Source organism: Saccostrea cucullata, unplaced genomic scaffold (assembly GCF_032062105.1).
Source record: "Saccostrea cucullata isolate Sc308-1 unplaced genomic scaffold, CSIRO_AGI_Scuc_v1 ctg10823, whole genome shotgun sequence".
NCBI classification, from domain to species: domain Eukaryota; kingdom Metazoa; phylum Mollusca; class Bivalvia; order Ostreida; family Ostreidae; genus Saccostrea; species Saccostrea cuccullata.
This window is the reverse complement of record NW_026923732.1, coordinates 5,307-22,343: the sequence shown is the minus strand read 5'-3', so window position 1 is coordinate 22,343 and position 17,037 is coordinate 5,307. Positions and strand designations below refer to the sequence as shown.

General features: G+C 33.3%; 1 long non-coding RNA gene across 1 annotated transcript; it reads left to right on the top strand.

The window, feature by feature from the left end:
• The first annotated feature begins 5,421 nt into the window (after window positions 1-5,421).
• LOC134264793 (uncharacterized) lies at window positions 5,422-7,330 on the top strand. The gene is made up of 4 exons (XR_009991618.1): window positions 5,422-5,930; window positions 6,587-6,649; window positions 6,923-6,990; window positions 7,215-7,330. It is a non-coding gene; the product is annotated as an uncharacterized LOC134264793 (long non-coding RNA).
• The last annotated feature ends 9,707 nt before the right edge of the window (window positions 7,331-17,037 follow it).

Below are 17,037 nucleotides of genomic sequence, written 5' to 3'. Positions count from 1 at the left end.
TTCTCAGACCCTGTGACCTATATAACTCAGAGCCTCTTACATTTATTTTACATGCTTAATTCATTATATACCAGTTTGAATTCTATTAATGATGTAAATTAGATAAATGTTTTGATAAATGTTTTGCTCATAATTCCCCATTTTCAAACGGTGAGTTATTTCCCCTGAAGGGAACTCTTTTACTGTGTTTAATACGCATGCGCTATAAATAAAGTCACTTCCGCGGACGTTCTTGATGTAAACATGTTCATGGTGTAATGCCTCTGTCATGTGGAAAAATGTTATTGTGTTTGTGAATAAAAAGAAATCTTAACTGATTCGTATTTTTTTTTAAATTGCCCACTCATAGTCTCTTTCTTGATTTGTATTAATCTGTGTAGTACTATAATGAGGTGCTGTACGTGTGACCCCCCCCCCTTTACAAAAAAAAAACCCCGAAACAAATTACTGATAAAATGCTGATACATATTCGAATAGGCCTATTTAAATAAAAAAGCTAATAAGCTAATTTTCGGTAGTGGATGTATTGCAGACGGATCATCATTATTTACAAAATTTGCGGAACAAATTTTTAGTTATAAAGTTATTATAAAGTTTTTTACGAATTAATCTAGCCTGCTGCAGCCATATTTTCTTTGTATATCTAGAAATTTTTTGGAGACTGATGACATGTCCATCTACAGTTTTACCTCTGAAATTGCTGCATATACAGCAGTAGTTCGTCTTCTGCGACCGATACCAAGAAACTGCGTTTTTGCTCGATTGTATGTCATAGCATAGAACTTTTACTTACAGGAACACATTTGGTGACAATTAAAGGCCTATTTCATTTGAATTAAAATTTCATTAGAATTTTTTATTTGTAAAATAATTTATTCACTATATAGTATTAAAACTTTGAATGGAATTCTAAATGAATAATTTAATCTCGTCCTCAGGTAACGAAGAAAGACTAATTAAAATAGCATTGACTAGAATTCGTGTAACATATGTCGTATAAAGTCTGAGCTGCATTTAATCAAAGTTTTAGTGTAGGATTTAAGCATATGTACATGTATATTCCCGAGTAAAATACACATGTTTTAGATCAGAGAATTGAGAGAAGAAACACAAAATTGATACAATAATTTCCTAGCGTATTTCTCGTTAATTAACGGAAAACATTCTTTTCTCAAGTGTTATTTATTTTTTTTAAATCCTTTAAGTGAAAGTACTTGTATGCATTTATTTTTATGAGTTATTCTTTTTCCAAAGTGTATAAAAATCAATATCAGAGAGAGAGAGAGAGAGAGAGAGAGAGACTCATGTAACCCCGTGTAACTGACATACATGGACATCTGTGAAAAAATATATGTACCGTAATTTTATTGAATTCACAATTAATAATTCTAATAATTTTTAATTTTCACAACTAAAGGTCCATATTCAACTGTTCAACCCATTTACATATTCTCTGTACCTGTACGCACCGGGGGGGGGGGGGGGGGGGGGGCAAGGGTCTTAGCCCCACCTACAGGTTGCCTCCCCCCCCCCCACACACACACACACCGTTAATACTACGGTAAAGTTATAAAAGGGAAATGTAGTATTGTATGCCAAGGAACTGGCACTGAAATAAGTAGCTTTTTCAACTTTGGGCAAGTTTTTTCTTTGCTTGTCAACTTTTCCAGGTAAGAAAAATCTCCCCCCCCCTTACATTTAAAGACGATGCTACGTGCCTGGCTAATTAGTATAGCTTTCTAGAAAGGAGGGGGGAGGGGCTAACAGACCCTTTATAAAATAATTTATTATCTTACAAAAATGCAAACCGTTTCCTTCTGATTCCACCACAATCACACAGCACATACTTTTTGGAATAGGCTAGATGGAAAAGTTTTGTTAAAACATCGTTTGTTATGAATTAATTTAAAATTTGTTCTTGTACTATACATGTTAACATGTAAATTTCTACATCACATCACGTTGCGTCACCCATTATCATATTTTTAGATTAAACACCATTTGGCACACCTCGGCCGATTCCCACTTCATCTGATAAGGTGACGGAATCGTAGTCTGGTTCCCGCCTCCGCCACTTCGTTTCACTTCGTTTTGGAAGTGAAACGAAGTGGCGGGGGCGTGAACCAGACTAACGGAATCGACGAATGGAATTAGCACATGGCTGCAGTCTGGTGTGCATTGGATTAATTCATTTTGTGTTATAATTGGATTTATATTTCATGAAGTTGACAAGACCTATATGGCAGTCGGTAAGTACAAGTTTAAGTATAGTGGGGGGTAAAAATAAACCCAAACGATTAGGTTAAAGTTCAAAAAGGGTCAAAGATCATCGCATGCCACACTAGACGAATTTCATATTGTGAAGTTATCTCCCGTTGTCGATGTGACATTCAGTTACTGCCAATACTGGTGCGGATCCAGAATTTTTTTCGGGAGTAGGGAGGGGGGTTCACATCTCAGTCAAAAAATTCCAGCCCAGAATTTCCTGACAAGCAGGAGAAAAAAAAAACTGAAAACAAATAAACAAAATGAAAACAATGATAGTGTAGTCAATGTTTTCTAAGTTAGGGGAGGATGTCCAAAGTCATTTTTTATTTGCTTCAGTATATAGTCTTGTTTAAATAACAAAGCAAATTCCAGGGGGGGGGGAGGGGGATGGGGGGATTCCAATCTCCCTACCCACTCCCTGTCCCTGAAATAACAATCTATTTTGTGATTCCAATTAAATATCATATTTTATTCCATTTGACTAATTATGCATATTTTGTTTCTTGTGTTTATATTATGTCTGTAATTTGTCTGCAGAAATTATAACCTTGCCCATAAGTTTTAAGTGGGATGGGCTATACAAATGGCTTCCACATTTTATAGGTTTATTTCTTGTGACAATTAAGACCTTTTATTTGGGTACCATTAATTTTTACCTCTGATCGCTTGACCTAGGATACACATTTTTACAAGAAAAATACCAAACTTTAAACTTGGCCTAAATTTTGATCAGTAGGTGCTAGGGCTTTCATGCTTAACATGTGTATTCATTGTGAACTGTTAACAGGTATAAATATGTTTGACCTTGACACTAGAGTTTGAACCACTTAAAAAAAATTAACCTTGGCAATTAACTTTCGAACAGGAATTACTAGGGATTTCTTTATTTCACATATGCATTCCTTGTGACAAGACTTTCTTCTGATACTAACAATTTGAACCCTTTGACCTTGACCTTTGAGTTTGACATATATTTGAGAAACTTCAACCTTCGCCATAGGCTTCCATACAGGGACATCAGTGTTTCACAAACACATCTTGTCTTCATTATTATTTGGTGGTGTCTCCATATGAGGGAAAAATTCCCAAGAGAGATGTATTCACAACAAACTAACAAATTACTAAAGAAAATATAAAACATGAATATGTTGGTCATGCATATCTCTGCATGAAAAAAACAGCTTTTCAAATACTGTAACCATATTGTAACCCTTTCAAAACACTCATTCGAGCTTTTCTGGTTTCCTTAGCATATAACGTCTGTCGTGACGTGTCGTCCATCTGTTTGTCTGAAAACTTTTTTACATTTTTAACTTCTCTAGAACCACTGGGCCAATTTTACCCAATTCATATAGAAATATGTACATTTGTATGTAAGACTGTCCATCTGTCTCAATAAATTTAACCTTGGTCATCACAGTCATATTTACTGGATGAGAAGAGACATTCATATTAAACTTATGTATTAGTATTTACCTGTGAGAATGGCATGGTTTTTTTTTTTACATGTGACCTAGAAGTTTGACCTACTTGCAAAAAAATTAAATTGTTATAAATTCATCATTTTGAAAGAGAAAAGTTAGGGCATTCATATCATAATGCATGTATATTATTGCCTGTGATAAGACCTTTCCAAATAAATCATGACTTTTACTCTGTGACCTTGCCCTTGAAGCGGTCAAGCCTAACCTACTTTTCAAAAATGTTGCTTTTGCTTATAACTTTTGATTGAGATGAGATATGACTCTCACATTTGACATGTACATTAATTACTCATAAGAATTCAAGTTGTTTCCCAGCATGCGATGCTTTTTTACCCCTTGACGTTGATGTTTTACATAATTTTCAAAATATTTAACTCTCCTAAAAGATGATTAGGCTTCTAAGTAACATTAAGGGGGACTTCAGGGAAGACAGGGCTTTTTGCACAAAAAACATCATTTTTCGACCCACATTTGACCCCCAGGGGCAAAATCTAAATTCCAAAACCTTACTGCACATCTACCTGACACCACCAACCATCTCCCAAAAGATGATTAGGCTACTTTGTAAAATGTAGGAGAAGTTCAGGGAAGACGGGGCTTTTTGCATAAAAAACGTCATTTTTTGACCCCCATTTGACCCCCTGGGACAAAATCAAAATTCCGAAACCTCACTGCACATTTACATGACACCACCAACCATCTCCCAAAAGGTGATTAGGCTGCTGAGTAAAATGTAAGAGGAGTTCAGAGAAGACGGGGCTTTTAGCATAAAAAACATCATTTTTCGACCCCATTTGACCCCCCAGGGCAAAATCAAAATTCCGAAACCTTACTGCATATCTACATGACCCAACCAACCATCTCCCAAAAGATGATTAGGCTGCTGAGTAAAATGTAAGAGGAGTTCAGGGAAAACAGGGCTTTTTGCATAAAAAACGTCATTTTTTGACCCCCATTTGACCCCCTGGGACAAAATCAAAATTCAGAAACCTTACTGCACATGTACATGACACCACTAACCATCTCCCGAAAGGTGATTAGGCTGCTGATTAAAATGTACGATGAGTTCATAGAACACTGTGATTTTAGCATAAAAAACATCATTTTTCGACCCCCATTTGACCCCCAAGGGCAAAATAAAAATTTCGAAACCTTACTGCATATCTACATGACCCAACCAACCATCTCCCAAAAGATGATTAGGCTGCTGAGTAAAATGTAAGAGGAGTTCAGGGAAAACAGGGCTTTTTGCATAAAAAACGTCATTTTTCGAAACCCATTTGACTCCCCGGGACAAAATCTAAATTCAGAAACCTTACTGCACATGTACATGACACCACAAACCATCTCACGAAAGGTGATTAGGCTACTGAGTAAAATGTAAGAGGAGTTCAGAGAAGACGGGGCTTTTAGCATAAAAAACATCATTTTTCGACCCCCATTTGACCCCCCAAAATCAAAATTCCGAAACCTTACTGCACATCTACATGACCCCACCAACCATCTCCCAAGAGATGATTAGGCTGCTGAGTAAAATGTAAGAGGAGTTTAGGGAAAACGGGGCTTTTTGTATAAAAAATGTTATTTTTCGACCCACATTTGACCCCCCGGGGCAAAATCTAAATTCCAAAACCTTACTGCACATCTACCTGACACCACCAACGCAGTACAGTTAAGGCAACACATGAAAAAAATATGGTAATGAGGTTATAATGAGGTCTGACGTCATGACAGTTGCTCCGCCCTGATTAATCCTTATAAGGAAATAGAGCTCAAAATAACTATTTACCGATATTTGCAAGAATTTGTAGCAAACGTCAATATTTTCATGTTTAAATAAATACTTATTAGTGATTTTCTCTTACATAGAATAGCATATCTATAAAAATAATTCACTTTTTATGTGCCGCTTAGCTGCATTCGGCTTCAGCCAAACGCTTGCACTCGATGACACGGAGTGTTGTTTACATCTACAAACGTGGCGACATCAGCTGAGATATGCAATGGATTTTAATGCAATAACCGGGGAATCTTATTAGAAAATAGGGATAAGATAGTGACAAGGCATTGTTTAACCCTATTACGAGAATATGAGAACATTATTTCGGAAGATAATGGAAGACTGAGACGATCATCATCCAGCTCCCTAGATCCATCTCTGCAGTACATTTAGCCCAGGTATTTATGCGCATGTATGTGCAATATCTAGATATTTTATAGAAAAATCCGATAGCGAGTGTGTACATGATCATTTACATGTATTACATGTATCACAGTCAGTGAAAACCTAATGCAGTGTATTGCGATTGTGTGTATATTATGCCCCCCCCCCCCCCCCCAACAGTTCCAACATACACATACAAAGTTGCACACTTTTTATATTAGAATTTTTTATGTAATTGTACCATAAATATATGGTACAGAGATCTTGTCAATTCGCTTATATTCTTTGAGACATTATGTGTAGTAATGGGGATCAACTGTGACAACAGTCACAACAGTAATACAGATTTACACTAAATTAAATTTGAAATTTCATTGTTTCAGTAAATTAGTTGACAATGATTTACTGAACATGTTAGGTTGTTTTCTTTCTGACAGTATACAAACATGCTACATAATATATCTATAAAATATTTTTTGTATCATTAAAGTTGAAAAGAAAACCTACAGTAGTCAGTTTAAATCTATGTTTGTAAATTTATAGAATTTCTAAATTAATGGGGGAAATAAAATATTTTTTTAGTTTGATTGCATGTCAAGTCAATGAAATTCTGTAATTATACATTATTTTTGTTCTAATTATATGATATATAAATCTTCTACTATTGTAGTTAGCTGTCAAGAGTTCCAGGCTTGAGGATGACTAAATAAAACCCCTTCCATTTCTCCACAGGGTATGTATACTTCTAAAGCATTTCACATTTTTTAAGATGCAGGTGTGATTATATTTATTTTTCATTTTGGTAAAGATGAAAGAATGTTTTTTTCATATACTAATTACTTTGTCTAGTAAATGTCAGAGGTTTTAATTTCCCAGAAAAGTTTTGTAACACAACTTTGTTTCTTTTTAATATCTTGTATATCATGATTTGTTTTGTGTGTGTAATGTCATTTTATTCTACAATGTATTTCATTTAGTAATCTCATAGCATTATAATATGTTGCAGCTATTCCCAAAGAATTGGATCTATGAATTCATTCAGGCAGCAAGTTAATCCATCATTTAAGGAAAATGGTATGCTCCATGATATTAGCTATTATAAACCAAGCAATATTCCTGGCAAAATCATAAAATATAACAGTAGAATTGCATTTAATTTATTTTTCAATTAATCATGCATTCAATGCTCCATGTTTTAATACATTGTTTTGAATTTAATTTAATTTTAAACACCAATTTACTCTCAATAATGGTATGTATACATGTATATCCTGACTTTCTCATACTTGTATTTTCAGAAGTGACTTCATCCACAAGAACATGAAGTGATGGAAATAATTTGCACCTGCTCAGTATTCCTTATAAAGTCTACCTATGAATTTGAAAAGCTGTTTATGAAATAAATTTTCTTGATCAATAAATTATGCTTTTACTTTTTCATATGCATTTACTTATACTGTATAATTATTGAAAAGGCTAGTATTAAGATTTGGAAGTCTCAACTTGCATATGTTTTGTGTGGTGGGTGTCAATCTCCATCAAGATGTTATTTCCAGCATGTACATAGTGTTAATTTGTTTTTCTATAAAAGGAACTAAAAAGGAGATTATTGATTCAAAACAGGTACATGTAAGGGGACCACCATTTTATTCTGAAGGAAAGGGTTGGTTGGCATGTTTTCCCACGTCATTTTTTTAAAATAATATTTATTTCCAATAAGATGAAGGACAGATTATTTATTTTCCTCTTCACTGAAAAAATGTCTGGCAAGCAAAAAAAAAAAAAACCAAAAAAAACAACCTTCTAATTCATAAGAGGTGAGCGCTGGTCTGGGGCAGATTATTTATTTCTTATCCAGTCAACATTTTCGAGAAATGCCCCCCCCCCCTCCTCTTTCGGAATGAAATGGTAGTCTTCTTACCAAATACAGGAATATGAATGCTATCCACTTAGTTCTTAAAACGTACAACTTAAATTCCTTAGGAGTTGAAGGTTTAAATGAAAGCCATCATGATAGAATCTCGTATGCGAAAATAAAATGAAACAAACCAAAACATTTTCTTATGTGTAACGTTACATAAGTGTATGTACAGTAGTGACAGAGTTGTATAGTTATCGAATTAAATGTTGCATTGATGGAGCCTATCAATTGATTATTTAAAATTATAATTGAATAATTCCATTTTTATTAACAATCGGCGTTTTGGATTACATGCTGCAGCAAAATTTACACTACATGTAGCTGCATGATATTGTGTGTTGACACATATTTGAGGAAATGCGGAAGGTCTGAAAGACGTCTTTTAGCATACATCATTCATATATTGTATAGAGAACGAAGTCACAAAATAGAAGGAACAAATGTTCAGGATGTTTTATGCATACCGTTTGATTTAGTAAAAAATCCCAGGGCAGTCCGCAAGTATATTTATTCAAAATCTACGAGGTAAACAAACTATATCAAGTACTACAGAGTTATCTCCCATGCTGGGTCGGCGATACGTTTGAAATCTTTATTTAGATTGACTGTACCAAGATGTCAATTTTTAATCAAAAAGTTCAAGGGCAAGGCGACAATCTAAAAAGTAGGTTTTTATTTTAAATTATTCGTTTTACTGTATAGTTTTCAAAAAGTGATGCTCATTTCTTTGTAATCCTTTAGATAATTTATAATTATCTATGAAATTAGGAAAATACCCTATTTTTCATATGCTACTGTCTGTTTTAGCTGAATAACTTAAATATATCGGAAAACTAACTGAATGAGCATTGTTTTTGCAAAAGTATAGATACATAGGGACAATTTAAAACACTTATTTCTTTGTTTGCCTTGCCCTTGAACTTTTTGGTTAAATTTGACAATTCATTTGTTGACCTAAATTCGGAGCCCACGTGACTTAAGAGGGTCACATGATGACAAAAAATACCGATGTGAATAGCGATGGACATACTCTTCAAGATAACATAAAGCTATTTTAATTAGAATGTCCCGAAAAATTAAACAATTAAACATTAAGTGTATCATTTTCGGTGACTTTTTACAGAAAATGTTGCCTTAACTGTACTGCGAACCATCTCCCAAAAGATGATTAGGCTACTGTGTAAAATGTAGAAGTAGTTCAGAGAAGACGGGGCTTTTTGCATAAAAAACGTTATTTTTCGACCCCCATTTGACCCCCAGGGGCAAAATCAAAATTTCGAAACCTTACTGCACATCTACATGACACCACCAATCATCCCCCAAAAGATGATTAGGCTGCTGAGTAAAATGTAGAAGTAGTTCAGGGAAAACAGGGCTTTTTGCACAAAAAACATCATTTTTCGACCCCCATTTGACCCCTCGGGGCAAAATCAAAATTCCGAAACTTTACTGCACATCTACATGACACCACCAACCATCTCCCAAAAGATGATTAAGCTACTGTGTAAAATGTAGGAGGAGTTCAGGGAAGAAAAGTGTGACAGACGGACGGACGGACGGACGGACATGAGTAACAACAATATACCCGAACTTTCTTTAGAAAGTGCGGGTATAATAAGAGCAGAGCAAACACGGACCTCCAAAACATCAGAGGTGGGATCAGGTGCCATGGAGGAGTGAGCATCCCCTGCCGACCGGTCACACCCGCCGTGTGCTCGTTGTCATGATCAGGAAATAACGGAAAAATCCGTCGTCAATTCAGTGTATAAATAATGGACTAACAATTGGTATGAAAAACGTCAGTCAGCATTTGACTCAATGATAAATTGTATTTGCGGACAAGGTCATAGTATCGACCATAGAATTCACGAAATGATGACTTTAATAAGAATTAATTATATAATGTATGAATAAGATTTTAGGAATACATTCTGTTTATGCTTATAATAGACAGTCTATTTTTTCTGTGTGTGTTTGTGTTTTATTTTTTTTATGTTTGTTGCAGCAATATTAAACTGAAGTTTGTTTCTTAAAAATGATACTTATTCTATTTGATTCTGCATAAAATAGAAATCCAAATTAAATAGAAAAATTCGTTCCATACAATAACTATTATACATCTTTCTTTTCTTTTGTGTTTTCTTTAGGGAGAAGGCTAAAAAAGGTTTTGCCTGCTGCCCGATCCCATAAACTTTTTGTGAATTAAATTTTGTATAAATACCTATCTCTTTTCTCTCGCAAATGAAGGGTTTCGTCTTTTTGCAGTTGTCTGTGTAGATTTTCATTGCTGTTCTATTATAGTACAAACAACGTATCTCTTCCGTAAATTCTTCTGCGGGTATATGTATTGATAATAAGAACTTCAAGGATTTACAATTACGAGTCAGAATCTCCTTGTCTGAAGTTCGCATAAATCCTCCGATCCATAAACCATTAGACACACTTTAAAACAAAAAAAACATAGAAAGGACTCTTGTACGTAATGACTAGTCAAGGTATGAAGAATATAAAGAAAATTGTCTTTAGCAATGCATGTTCAAAAGAAAATTGTCACAAGCAATTAATGTTGTATATAAACAAATTTAATCAAGGGTATATCAATACTATGTTTTTACAGTTGATATCTTTTCTGTTTAAATTTACTTGACTGGATCCGAGAAAAGACTGTCTACGTCTTCGAGTAAAATCTCTATGAAGTACATCTCAGAAAGGGAGGTAATTTCAGCCAGAGTCTGGTTATTCTGTTCACACACATCATAAGCTGTGTGCCAAGACGCTTCTGGCATACGAACACTGTATCTGCATTTAGCATCATAATCTGAAAAAGAAAATTAATTATTTAAATACTTATACAGAAAGAAAAAAACTTAGCAATATGGACTGAAAAATTCTGTATAAGTCTGATATTGTTTATTAATTTGCTATGACTTATTTTTGTGCTATATTTCACAGTTGCTCACAATCTTAAGCATGTTGGGAGCAGTGCACTCATCCATACATGACAACTAGAAGTGGATTCTCTGATTTCAAACTAAAAGATCTATGAACTCTCGAAACCTCAGGCCAACCTGTAAATGCTGTTGGGAGTTGACATTGGGAGTTTATCGATATCTGGGCTCTATAAAATTTTTGTCAATTTATAAGATCTTTGATCTCCAAAACCAATGGACTTTGCAAGACCTAACAAAGGCGATTATATTCAACTTAGATCTCTAAATTAGTGACCGATAAAACCAATTGACAATAGATTGTATGTTTTTGTACCATTTTTCTTAGCACAATAAATACCGTCGGGTTCTTTAAGAATATATCTGAATAAACAAGGGTTGATTCAAAATTTCGTGAAATTTCATAATATTTATCTTTTTATTTATAAGCGGAAGTTACTGCAAAATTACAAAACAGTAGAAACATTTGTCAATTTTTTAATTTAAAAAGTAATATTAATTATACTTTTGGTAGTTGTCCTAAACTCCCCTAGGATGCTTCCACATAAGTTTCAGTTTTCTTGGCCCAGTGGTGTTTGATGTTTTTGGTAAAGTTTTAATGACCCCATTGTTACAACGCACTTTGAAAAATTACGCACTTTGAAAGAAATTACAAAGTGCGTCAAATTCGGGACCTATCTCAGTAATCTCACGCATTTAAAAACATGACATTTCTTTTCAAAATGCCTTGATATCGACTATGCATATGTTAACGCACTTTAAAAAAATGTTTATCGCTTGATCAATATTCTTAAAGTTTTTCGGTATATGATAAATAATTCATAAAGTTTTGTGATAAGGTCACTTGGGGACCTGAGATAGTGATGTTTTAAATATTTTTAGGTTTCGATACAGGGTAATTGATCATTTAGATAAAAAAATGTAAATTATTTTTAATATCATAATTTCGTTTCTTTTAAAAAGTTCTAGTCAGCAATACGTTCGGTAGATGTACCAGAGAGGGTGGTGATGGCTAAATATGAACAACTTAAAACATCACATTTTTCTTTTTAAAAAGTGGCGATTTGATTTTTCAATACTATGAAAATTCTTTCTCTCTTATCGGATTTACTATACTTAACAATGTCTAGTTTTCATGTTTTTTTAGTTAGCTCATTTATTGAAAGTTTCAACGTCAAACCACTAAATACATTTACATATACATGTATGAATATAGAATATGCATCGAAACCGGGCAAAGGTCGAGGGGAGGGAGCTGGGACCCCAATTTTTTTATTGGTAAGATATAGGCATTGAGAATGCTGCTTAGCCTTTTGGGGTTTATTATTTTCCTCAACCCGTTTAATTTGCCATGAACGCCTATTTATTTATGAAAAAATAAAATTGAAAGCTTAATTAGGAGCTTCATTTTATTTATGAATCCAGGAAGGCTGTGTTTGATTGCTGAGTGGCTGCCATACATTGATACATGGTTGTTTGGGATTGCTGGATGTTTTAGATAGTTGGATATCGGTATTAAATTAAATAGATGAATGGATGTGTTAATCATAAATTTACTAAATGGCAGAGTAAGATTCCTTGATAGGTTTACATTTTAGTCGCTTGAAACCTGTTTAAGAATTCTAGATGCCTGTGTGAAATAAAAGGAATTTTTTAAAGATGGACGAATGCTTACATTAGGTTACTGAATGGCTGTTTTAAATTTCTGGATGTCTTAGATTGCAAACGGATGTTATTAATTGCTGGATGATTGTTACAGATTAATGGTCGACTGTGTTACGTGTACATGAGGCTAATTCCTAACTTTAGATTGCTAGATAAGATAGAGGAATAGTTTCTTTAAAAGCAAAGAATGAAAATAAAATATAATATTATAGAAGTATTTTTTTTAAAATATATTTGGTCAGTATTTTTTATGTAAATTCAATAAATCTAATAATATAAATTTTGAATTTTCAAATTGTTTTTCAGAGATTATTTTTTTTCATTACGGTACAGATTACTTACCCATTAGACAGATTACGTGATGTAGCACTCGAAAAATGACGATTATTTCGTAAATGGTGAACATCATCTGAAACCAATGAATTTATGATTAGTTATAAGAAATTTTTTATAATAAAGCCATTAAATATTTTTTTGCTTACCTGACCCGAAGGCTCAAGTGAGCTTTTCTGATCATATTTTGTCCGTTGTCCGTCTGTCCGTCCGTCAGTCTGTCCGTCTGTAAACATTTCACATTTTCGACTTCTCCTTAAGAACCACTGGGCAAATTTTAACCAAACTTGGTACAAATCATCCTTGGGTAAAAGGAAATTTAAATTGTAAAAATGAAGGGCAAAGTCCCTTCACAAGGAGGGAAAAGGATGGGGTCTTCTTCGCAAGAACCACCTGGCCAGAAAAGCTGAAACTTATGTGGAAGCATTCTCAGGTAGTGTAGATTCTAAATTGTTCAAATCATGACCCACGGGGGTTGGGCGGGGCCACAATGGGGAATCAAAGTTTTACATAGAAATATATAGGAAAAATCTTTGAAAATCTTCTTCTCAAGAACCACTGCACTAGAAATGTTGAAACTTATGTGAAAGCATCCTGGGGTAGTGTAGATTCTATAAATTGTTCAAATCATGACCCCTGGGAGTTGGGCGGGGCCACAATGGGGAATTAAATTTTTACATAGAAATATATAGGGAAAATCTTTGAAAATCTTCTTCTCAAGAACCACTAGGCCAGAAAAGCTGAAACTTATGTGGAAACACCCTGTGGAAATGTAGATGCTAAATTGTTCAAATCATGACCCCCGGGGGTTGGGCGGGGCCACAACGGGGAATCAAAGTTTTACATAGAGATATATAGGAAAAATCTTAGAAATCTTTTTCTCAAGTACCAAAAAAGCTAAAACTTATGTTGAAGCATCCTGGGGTAGTGTAGATTTCAAATTGTCTAAATTATGATCCGTGGGTAAGGATGGGGTCACAATATGTATTACAAGGATGAAATCTAGTAAAGAACAGAATGGTCAAAGCTTCTCAGGTGAGTGATGTGGCCCATGGGCCTATTGTTTTACTTTGTTATGGTACAAATGTAGTATGACAACCATTTTTTTTTCTAAACTGGTAATGATTAAAGATTTCAAAAACTTTTAACACCATCTGAAACCAATGAGTTTATGATTAGTTATAAGAAAATATTTATTATAAAGCTATTAAATGTTTTTTTTTTTACTTTGTTTTGGTATAAATGTAGTGTGACAACCGTTTATTTTTTTTTATTTTTTCTAAACTTGTAATGATTAAAGAAAAACAGACTTCATGAACAATATGTAATGGTTCCAACAGACGAGGCTATTATTAATATTATTTAAACTGTATATAAGAAGAAATATATTTGTTATAATAAATCAACGTTCCAAAGTTTTCACTATCTTAACATGAGTAAATCAAAGATCCAAACATTTTACTGTAATAAATCAAAGTTCCAAAGTTTCTTTCTTTGGTACTATAGTTAACTATAGTAAGCTTTAATTTGATATAGTATTTTTTATAGGAGATCTGTCCAATCATCCAAATAAGCCAAACATAAATATAAGTTAATAAATATATTTTCCATAAAAAAAAAAAACCTGGGTATATTAAGGGAGCATACTGAGAGAAATTCGTCAAATTGATATCTGACGTATTTTGTAATAACTTATGCTAATAAATTGGAAAAGACATAGATAAAACCTTGCCAACATTATCCATTCTGTAGACTGCAACGAAACTTGCACTATAAGAAGCGCTCGACCACAACGTCATCATATAACGTCTATAAATAGAAAACTATACCCTTATTAAAAAGTGAAATCTTCAACACTACCTTGGGGATATTTATTTTCTATTTATTATTATAGTTATGTAAACAAGAGGTACTCTGAGCAATGAGCTCAATAGCAAATTTTAGTTTCGCCGCCTTGGAAAATATTTCCTCCCTCGGGGAGCCATAAATTTGCTATTTCCTTCGTACCCATTCCATAACTGTATACTATATACCCTCTCGCTTTTCAAGTGGGGATATATAAATGTTCTGTATTATAAAAAGTGCTGCTAGAATCCAACTCTCCCATCACAGAAATAACTACATGTATTCATCACCAAATATCTTCATTGCACACACGGCTTGATGGTAATTTTCGCATAAAAATATTTAAAATCAATAAAAAAAAATAATTATACTTACCACAACTGCAGAGTTAGTCCACTATGCTGAACAAAGAAAACCACTCAGTACAAAAAGAACATTACAGAAAATAAAACAAGTAGTTATGCTAGCCTAAATGCATGTAGTCATCAGAGCTTAGATATAACTTTTCTGTAGACCGGTTTGGGTTAAGGTTAGTGAAGCAGAATGTATGTAGAACAGAATGTAGTAAAACAGAATGTACATAGCGAATTAATATCAGATATGTAGCATAAATCGATATGCACTTAATCTGTTTTTTTCTGGAACTACACACATTTCAGTATCTGGCTTCTGAGCACAATACATGTAAATTATTTAAATTATATCATCATAAATGGTCGGTTAATACCAAAGAGCAGATTTCAAAGCATTAATTTATTTTCAGACTATGTAACCCCCCCAAAAAATCCCTAACCCAGGGTCCTGAAATTAACCATTTTAGAAGAGGCAGCTTTCTTCATTTTAATATTTACTTAGATCAATGGCATAACACCCAGGAATAAAGCATATGGAGATAACGAACGGTATTCAATATCAAAGTCCATAAAACATGAAGTAGGAAAGATGTTCCTGCATTTTCACTATATATGTGTAATCATGATCGTGTAATAACTCACTCTATTGATATTGTATTTAGTCATAAAATTAACTTAACTTTGTATACTCTTCATATATATGTTGTGGAATTCACATTGAAGTTCAAATTAGTCTTAGGGTAGTCTGTTCTCAGGTTTATAAATATAGCAAGTAATCAAAAATACCAATAAAAATATCTCTGAATCCACAAAGTTATGTAAATTTGTCCGAAGTATTTCATTAAAGTTAAGGATGAAAGTTAATCATATTATACAGAGAAAAAAGTCAAATCTCCAATAGTTTTGCAGAAAAGCGAAATGGAACATCAGCAATGCATTTTCTAAATGCAAATTGATCAAAAAAAATTATTTTAGGTTAAAAAGGAATATGTATCGAGGCATTCAAAGAAATTGTCATGATTTCTATACTTAATTTGGTATTTTTGTCTTCTATTTCCGTCATGAAATCTATAATACATAGTCTAAAAGGCTTTTACTATCATTGCAAGACACCACAAATCATTTCTAATTTCATATCATGCTAATAAGCATTGGTATCTTATGCTGAATTCAAGAACATCTTATTTCTCTAAAACTGTATTTTTTCCAATTATAGGGTACAAATGTCAACTTTTATAAGACCTTTTCTAAGACTTCGAAAAACCTTGAATCGTATAAAGATGAATAAAATGAAAATTGTTGCATGAAAAAGAAACATTCATTTTAAGCTTCATTTCGATGTATTTTAAATTAAATATTAATTTTTGGAGTTATCCTTCCTGGCTGAGGATCGGATATTCTAAACCTAAATTATTCTAACCTTAATAAAACAAAACATGCAATTACTAAATACGGTTTCAAGTTCAACGAAAATAAATAAATGTAACGGCTAATAATATGATATAATGCAAACACCAGCTTTTGAACAAAAATCTTACTTTTCCACGAATCTTCCGAAAGGACTGACAAGGCCTCTACATGAAGAAGGATATGGAGATAACGAACAGTATTCAATCTCCCATAAACTGTATGAAATAGGAGCAGAGCAAGCACGAACCTGTTTGTTATCTCACAATGTTTCATTCTAAGAATAAAGTTCAATATCATTGTCATAGAAAAAATCTCTTATTAAAAGATGTCACATGTATTTAGGGATTTTACAGGGATAAAGAGAACTTTTGGTAAAGACAGTGTATCTAGACTGAAAAAAATATACTTCAATTTCGACTTATAATTGTGATGTTCTGTTATAATTAGTCAGACATAGCAATGCCTTGAAGAAGGATCTTCTTTCAAAAATCGAGACAAAACTTAAACAAATGTAGCCTTTTAAATAAGGAATTTGCCAAATGTTTTATTGGTAAAAAGAAAATACACAATAAACAGATTAATTTAATTGATCTCTAGTCTCTCAGTATTTCAAAAGACGAGAGAAGAAACTTGTGGTGATTTTGTC